The sequence below is a fragment of the Pezoporus occidentalis genome, unplaced genomic scaffold (assembly GCF_034315485.1).
Source record: "Pezoporus occidentalis ecotype Australia unplaced genomic scaffold, CSIRO_AGI_Poc_V1 ctg83, whole genome shotgun sequence".
Taxonomy (NCBI): Eukaryota; Metazoa; Chordata; class Aves; order Psittaciformes; family Psittacidae; genus Pezoporus; species Pezoporus occidentalis.
Window position 1 is genome coordinate 946,677 of NW_026916192.1, and position 6,744 is coordinate 953,420.

Sequence of the window (6,744 nt, forward strand, 5' to 3'; positions counted from 1 at the left end):
GGTGAGAACAGGGATAACACATCCTGCTTCTAGAAACAGTCCTGGGAGCAACCGAAGGTCTAGACAATGATGCCAGAGAATTAAAAGCAAGATTCAAACCTGGCCAGCAAATATCTAAAAGTTTCAAATATCTGTTATAAAACCAGCTTCATGTTAATGGAAACGGCGTGGGGAGGATTCTGCCATTTAAAGAAGCAGCTTCTTCTCTCCACTTGTTTTGGAGCACTTGAGGAAGCACTGTGAAGCAGGCTCTTGCTCCTGATCTCAGCATACACCAAAGAAAAGCACTGGGATCCACAAAACAGGCAAGAGGCAGCAGGAGATGGAAAGGAAATAAAGGCTCTATAAATAACTCTGATGCTACAGAGAGCGGTAGCAGCAGGAGAGTCTCAGTAACAAGGTGTTATTCATGGTGCTTCTCGCCTAGGGAGTGGGGTCCCCTCATCCCTGTGCCTCCAGTATGTTAAACTGTGTTCAATACTGCCTAGGAGGTGAGGGGACAGCAAGCTTAGAGCTGCCTAGGCTGACCCGCACCCTGGGAAGCACAACATGGGCCAGGAAAACCAATCTCTTGTAAAACCAGTAAAATCAGAGTTACCAACCCTCACCTCCAGCCCATTTGGGCTTAAGCTGAGAGCTGACCTAACTCTGCACAACCCATCTGGTCACTTTTACTGTTTGCAGGTTGTCCATCAATGAGAAGATGGAAGCACCTTGCTCCTGGCTGGTTTGAGAAGGAAGACCACAGCTTGTAATGGGACCCAGCACTGTGTGCCTGCTGCCACAGAGATGCAGTTGGACTCTAAGCATTCAAAACGCTTTGACCAAACTTTGTTGAGAACAAAAAGCCCATCTTCCACAAATGATTGGAAAATAAGTGGAAAAAGCTCTGAATCCTAGCTCTAGCATTATGCAGAGCTGGTTCAAAAGAACATTCATGAGTATTTCCTTTATACCGCAAATATCCAGGTCTAAAACTCGCAAGTGAAATTCAGCAATGTACCTTTCCGTGTGGAGAAAAGCAGCAAATTGTCTGTGCTCCATGAGCTCAGGTGTGTTGGAGGGTCACAAACTGAACCAAGGAAAATTAAAGTCTAAAAATCTATCCAGCTAAAATGAAATTCCTTGCAGGGATGCTGGAGAGCTGGTCAGAAGCAAAGACCGGAGCTGTGGAGTTTGCCTTTTCCCCTGCAACTACAGTAACAATAGGTCAGAAAAGGAGGAAGGCTTCTGGCTTCCGGCGCCTATTCCATAATGCTTCCGTATGTCTGTCTGAATACCCTCTGGGCTTTCAACCTTAGACTCAGCCTGTGAGCTGCTCGGGCTTGTCAGCTCCACTAGTTCTGAGGCAATGAGCTCAAACCTGCCTCCAGAAAAGATTTCCCTACAACACCCAAGAACATGGAAAGACAAGAAAGCAGCCACTGAGTGGGACAGCCCTGGACCTCTCATGAGCCCAAGAAGCAAACTAGAAAGATTAAAGTTCTTCAGTTTAATCCCCACTGAGCAAGTCGCACTCCTTTATTTACTAAGAAATATGCTGATTGCACTGATATGTCTCAAGATACAGAGAGAAACTGGGTTTGTTGAGCTGGAACTCTGCTGAAGGCATATATGTAAGAGCATAGCAAAGTATCATGGATACTTTCATACATACTTGTTAAAATAATCCCAGTGCCTCTCAGCCCAGCAATACTAGCACATGGAGGGCTCAGAGGGTAGGATGCAGGGATAGGACAATGCCTGTGGAGCAAAACTGCCCAAGAAAGCAGCCCTGCCAGAGCTGGTACAATGCAAAGTCACCATGGATCTGGAACAGCTTGGTACATTGGATGTTATGCTGTGCCTTCCCAACAGCAGTGATTCAAGGTACACCAACGATTTTCGGCTGCATCTAACCTAACAAGCCCATTAGGCTGCAGCCTATTCTGTGTAATTTCACAGCTGTCGGAATCCCACCATTAGCTCCTTGCTGTTTTCCTTGGCACACTGCTTGACTGGTCTTGAACCTATGAGCATATACCTGCTCTGCAGCCAGGAAAAGAGACATTCCCTGCTCTGGAATGCCTGCTTCCCAGCCTACCTCATGAGCCACTCAAGCACACTCCCCTGAAAGTCTCCCAAGCACATGAAAACCACTTCGGCACTTCCACCCCACACATACCATAAGGGGCCTAAGCAGAGACAACAGTAGCACACAGCAGACAATGGTTCATCCTCTAGGAGATTGTTTTGTACCCAGGAACCTCACACAGATTAAAAGGTTAAAGATACAGCACTACACAACTACACCACACTTCACCACTCACCTTCAGAGGGGACGTGCAGAGAAAAGAAGTAACAAACTTCTACAAAGCACATTCCTGTGACAGACTGCTCATACAGAAAGAGAGGAAACACAAAGCAGAGGAAAAGAGGTGAACTGATGCTCAAAGTTCAGGCAAGATGGTCAATGAAGCTTGATAAATATTACCCATCATAGCACAGAAGCATACGAATGAAAAGGACATTATCTGAACTCCAGCCATCCTGAATGCAGCCAGAGTACTTTATGCAACTCCTATACCTGCTATATTTCCCAGTTTGTCCAGTGGCAAAGGAAAAGCAGCTGTCTCATCAGGTACTTCACTTATCCTCATAAGCCCCTTTTCAAACATCACCTATTTCCCTTCACTGTCAAAGGGACACAACAGACAAGTTCCATAGCCCATGTTTCTGCTTTTCCACCAACAAACCTCACTAGATAAGGTCCCCTATGCCTAAAAGCAATCCTCAGTAATTGCCCAGCCTGTCTCTGGCTACACCTTGTTATTAATCTCAGCTGACCACAGTCATTAGCAATGTCCTATATGGGAATGTTCACCAGCTGCCCCCTCTCCACAATCTGAGAAGGCTCCAATAAGAGGAGGGGGTCTGTGCATAGCAGACAGTTATAAAGCTATCTCTTCATAGTCTCTGGACAGAGGTACCCTGGCAAAGCAATGGTGTAACCAGGCAAGAAGGGCTATTTGACTGCGTTGTCTTCACTACAAGCACCTGGAATGGGGGTTACTCATTCTCTGATGTAACATTGGCTTCGAGACAGAGGTGAGAACAAGAGGGCAAGTGAAGATGATAAACAGCCACCAGCATCACCACGAGATGCCTGGGGAGCTTCCTGGCCTGCAGCAGGGAGCAACTCACAGCCAGGAAGCAGAGGTGACAGAGGAAGACCTTCAAGGAGCTTGTTTTGATCTGGAAAGTCAGGTCTAACCTGAAAGGATGATTAGTTTTCCTGGTGGTAGTTAATCTTGCCAGTCTTGTTCTAATTCATTACATTGTGTTCTGACAAAGTGTAGCCTTGGCCATTAAGAGCGTTTGGTATTTTTTGCTATGTTCCTTTCAAAATGAAAAACCAAACAAGAACTTAAATGTTCCAGCCCAGGGCTCTGGGGTTGCTGCTGCTTGCTGTGCTGAGCACCCACATCCAGCATGGTACTTAGCAACTAGCTGTGAGTGTGGGGTCAGAGCCAGGCTAGTGATTAATTTATCCCGGTACTCCAACCTGAGATTGCTTTATGGTAGCACACTTGGTGCAAACTTTAAGGTGTGTTCAGGCAGCTTTCTTCTGAGGAAAAACTGCAGCATCTTATGGCTAAATGTACTCCTCAGTAAGGAAAAATGGTGACTTTCTGTCCCAGGGCTGTATTAACTATACAGTTACAAGTAACTATACAAGCTATAACAACTAACTTGACTGTTGTCTCTAGATCTTACAGGCTTGTCTGCTCTTCCTGTATGGAATAACTTGGTTTTGCAGAACAAGGTATTAGCACTTCAGCATGAGGTCCTCTTCCTCTGTCTAGCACTGATGCAACTGCTCAATGTAAGGACCAGCAGAGCTCTTTGCTTCAGCTTCCTCCCCGAGATGGGGAGCACAAGAGCCACCTTTGTGGTGCACGAGCAGCCAAAATGGTCCAAAGGAGCCCAGCCAGCGGCTGGTCGTGCCTCCCAGGAGATGCCCAGTCATTATTCTCCCTCAACCTGGAGCCAGCATCTCAGCAGCTTCCAAGCATGGGAAAGTGCCCCTGGCCTTGGAGCAAGAATCTTTCCCATGCCTGGCAGGGCACCAGTGGGTGCTCCAAACCACTGGCACCCCATTTCTTACGGTTGCTGCCCCTGGCTCTGCAGGGGATGAGGTCAGTGAGCTCTGCAGTGCTTCTCAAGAAGGTATTCCAAAGTCTTCCCACAGCTATTCAGCTGAAAAAGCCCAATGGCATTGGGCAGCTTCTGAAGCTGGTGGTTTTCATCTCCTGAGGAGCTGCTGACAGAAGGCTGAGGCAAGAATTCACTCCATCAGGAGAACTTCAAATGTGGCCCTGCCAGGAGCTGCCCTTGCAGCTCCTTGACCACCCTACAGCCTTCCTCCCTCTGCCTTCTCAAAGTAATTCCACCAGCAACTCAAAGACTTCCTCTGGGATGTCACTGTCCCAGCAGTGAAGCTGTGCAGGCTGTCAGTGGGGCACAGGAGGATGTGCTCCTTTTATCCCATGCTAGGGCATTGTGACCGCTGTGGGCACTGTGACATGGGGGTTCTACCACCCCTCCACCCAGCATCCTCCAGAGGAAGCCTTTGGGGTGCTGGTCCCAGGCAGCCCCTGTTCCCGGGATGCTCAAGGGTCTGCCCCTGCCCTTGGTGGCCATTTCCCATAGGTTGGGGTAGGCAGTGTCGATAGACCACCACGGAAATAACACTGACCTTAAAAGCACAAGTGAGGAGAGGTTACAGTGCTGAGGCAGACAGGGAGGGCATTTTCAGACGGAGAACATTTGCATCCATGCCCAAAGCACTGTCGTGGTTTAAACCCAGTCAGGTAACTCGTTCGCTCACTTCCCCCCCTTTTCTTGCCCTCCCCCTGCTCTCGGAGGGACGGAGAGGAGAATCGAAAAGAATGCAACTCCCACGGGTTGAGATAAGAACAGTTTAGTAACTAAGGTATAACACAGATCACTACTGCTACCACCAGTGATAATAATGATAAAGGAAATAACAAGGGAAGAGAATACATCATCTCACCACCAGCCGACCGATAACTCGCCCCCCAGGCCCAACCAAGCTCCGACCGATACCTCCTCCAACCCCGCAGTCTCAGCCCTTCCCGCTCACTCCCAGTTACATCCTGGGCATGACGTGCTGCGGTATGGAATACCTCTTTGGCTAACTTGGGTCAGGTGTCCTGTCTCTGCTTCCTCCTGGCTCCCCCTCCTCCCTGGCAGAGCATGAGGCTCACAAAGTCCTTGGCCAAACCAAAACATTCTTGTTATCAGCCCTGTTCCCGAGCTGAAAGTCAAAACACTGCACTGCACCAGCTACCAAGAAGGAGAAACATGACTGCTACTGCTGAACCCAGGACAGAGATAAACAATGACTCTTCCAAACTGTATTTGCCTGCCTTGATTTGTGGCAATATGTTCAGATCTTATCTAAATCCCTGCAAATCTTTTCCTTTAGGATTTAGTATTCAGAGTACTGACAGAGTAAGGAAGGTACTATTCTTGCCATTTTGTAGGTTGGTGCCAAAATTGGTATGTATATTCAGACTATGTGAATAAGGGCATTTATACCATATACATTCAGTTGGTTGGGGTGATGCCAGAGGTGAAAGAGAGGGGTTTAGTTCATATGAACTTTGCAGACACAGGCAGCATGCATGATTTCCTCACCATTCCTTGCCAATATACTGGCTTCTCTTTGCTACTACACTCTACAGTGAGGTCATCTTGGAAAGAAGTCCTGAATTGTTTTGTGGTTTTTGCCGTATTTTCCCTTACACTTCAATAGCTCTTTTCCTCCTTTGGCCTTCATCCGTTGTTCAAAATGCTGCATACACATTTGTCACCGAACACATTCCCTTGTTCACAACCCTAAGCTCCCACTAGGCCAGACCTCTGGCTGCTCCTACACAAATGAGCTCCTTAATGAACAAAGCAAAGCATCCTTTGTGTCCTGAAGCTCAGCTATGCTACGTGTGTGAGCAGCAGAACACCATCTCCTACAACCCCAATTACCTTTTCAGGCCTCTCTGTACAGCCCTGCTGCAGACGGGGTATCTCAAGTCTGTTCTGCTGGTTGGGCAGGGGAACTTGTTCAAAACCATTGATTTAACTGGAAATCAATATGCTGAAAATTGAACTATCAGTTTCTGCAAAGTGTGACATATAGCGGCATTTAAGGCAGGGCTGAGTGGAATTGCTTCTATTGCATGGCACAGAATACTAACAGGAATTGATTTCACCCTGGGAAGGCCTGGGTTTGTTTATCTAGTGGCTAAGGGGTTTTTTTGGTGGCTGTTCCTGATTTTGAATGCTTTGCCTAATCCCATGTTTGAAGCAGATGGGAGGGAGAATCAGGACACCCTGTGTAAAAAGCATGCCAAGACTGAATGGGCAAGGAGGATTCAGCTCCAAAGCAGTGTTAGAAGCTGGAGCCCAAAGCAACTTCTATGTTTTATCTCTCCCTCTGCCAGCTCAAAATGCTCTCTCTGAAGTGAGAGCTGCTGTGGTCAGCTGTACAAAGCAGGAGGACACCCTTGTTTTATGAGTGCATCACAGAACAACACACTGGAAGAACACATGCACTAGCCAAGCTTCTCATAAAACCATCAACCTGGCACTGCGTGTCCTGGGCACTCTGCTGGTCCCTCAGGCCTCCTTGTGTGAGGTGGCACTTTCATCCTCACCTCTCCGAGAATTTTCCTTCCAGGA